This window comes from Bison bison, unplaced genomic scaffold, assembly GCF_000754665.1.
Source record: "Bison bison bison isolate TAMUID 2011002044 unplaced genomic scaffold, Bison_UMD1.0 scf7180017864526, whole genome shotgun sequence".
NCBI classification, from domain to species: Eukaryota; Metazoa; Chordata; class Mammalia; order Artiodactyla; family Bovidae; genus Bison; species Bison bison.
Window position 1 is genome coordinate 31,351 of NW_011495077.1, and position 1,977 is coordinate 33,327.

Sequence of the window (1,977 nt, forward strand, 5' to 3'; positions counted from 1 at the left end):
TTATAGACCAACACTCACATCCATACATGACCACTGGGAAAACCATAGCCTTGACTAGACGGACCTTTGTTGGCAAAGTAATGTCTGTGCTTTTGAATATGCTATCTAGGTTGGTCATAACTTTCCTTCCAAGGAGTAAGTGTCTTTTAATTTCATGGCTGCAATCACCATCTGCAGTGATTTTGGAGCCCATAAAAATAAATTCAGCCACTGTTTCCCAATCTATTTGCCATGAAGTGATGGGACAGGATGCCATGATCTTAGTTTTCTGAAAGTTGAGCTTTAAGCCAACTTTTTCACTCTCCTCTTTCACTTTCATCAAGAACCTCTTTAGTTCTTCTTCACTTTCTGCCATAAGCGTGGTATCATCTGCATATCTGAGGTTATTGATATTTCTCCCGGCAATCTTGATTCCAGCTTGTGTTTCATCCAGCCCAGCATTTCACATGATGTACTCTGCATATTAGTTAAATAAGCAGGGTGACAATATCCAGCCTTGACGTACTCCTTTTCCTATTTGGAACCAGTCTGTTGTTCCATGTCCAGTTCTAACTGTTGCTTCCTGACCTGCAGACAGATTTCTCAAGAGGCAGGTTAGGTGGTATGGTGTTCCCATCTCTTTCAGAATTTTCCACAGTTTATTGTGATCCACACAGTCAAAGGCTTTGGCATAGTCAATAAAGCAGAAATAGATGTTTTTCTGGAACTCTCTTGCTTTTTCAATGATCCAGCAGATGTTGCAGTTTGATCTCTGGTTCCTCTGCTTTTTCTAAAGCCAGCTTGAACATCTGGAAGTTCACGGTTCACGTATTGCTGAAGCCTGGCTTGGACAATTTTAAGCATCACTTTACTAGCGTGTGAGTTGAGCCTTTACAGTCAGCAAAAACAAGATCTGGAGCTGACTGTGGTCAGATCATGGGCTCCTTATTTTAAAGTTCAGGTTTAAATTGAAGAAAGGCTGGAGAACCACTAGGCCATTCAGATACGACCTAAATCAAATCCCTTAATTTAAATAATTTAAACAGTATTCAACATAACATTTTCTTTAAATTCAATAAATGCATTGGCTCATTCAGCAAACAGATAATTCTTGAGTGCCTAGTCTATACCAACCTCTCTTATAAACAGTTGAATTATATGGGCTATTGAGTAAATTTTAAATATGGGAATGTTGGATACAAATGAAAACTAGAGAGATCAAGAAGTGAGAATCATATGACTTCAATAAAGCAGTCAAAGATAGTTAAAACCTTCTGTAGAGTGTTTAGGATGAAGAAAGTACAGATGAGTACAGAGGTATTACAAATAAGATGTGCGTGCTGTATGGTAAGTTGCTTCAGTCATGTCTGACCCTGTGAATGCATGGTCTATAGCCCAGCAGGCTCCCTTGTCGAAAGGATTCTCCAGGCACAAGTATTGGAGTGGGTTGCCATGTCCTTCTCCAGGGGAATCTTAATTCAGGGATTGAAACTGTGTCTCTTAAGTCTCCTGCATTGGTAGGTGAGTTCTTTATTAGAGTTACCTGAAGTGAAAGTGAAAGCGGCTCAGTCATGTCTGACTCTTTGTGAACCCTTGGACCTTAGTCCATGGAATTCTCCAGGGCAGAATACTGGAGTGGGTAGCCTATCCCTTCTCCAGTGTATCTTCCCAATCCAGGAATCGAACCAGGGTCTCCTACATTGCAGGTGGGATTTACCAATTGAACCATCAGGGAGTTACCTGAGAAGCCTATTTACCTTCAAACCTGAGGAACTTTTCAAATAGTTGCTTGTTGACTTTGGGTCTGGGTTTAGCTCTCCAGTTCTTTTATTCAGTCACAAGAGGGGGCTGCTTCATCTGAAAACTGTTTCTGGGAGAAGGGAAGGGAAATTTGTTTTCCATTGATGTGCCAAAAAAAGGAAAAATAATATGCTTTCATCTTCTTTAGACAACTTGTGCTTTATTATCCCTTGTTCAATGTGTGTGGTCAAGGATTCA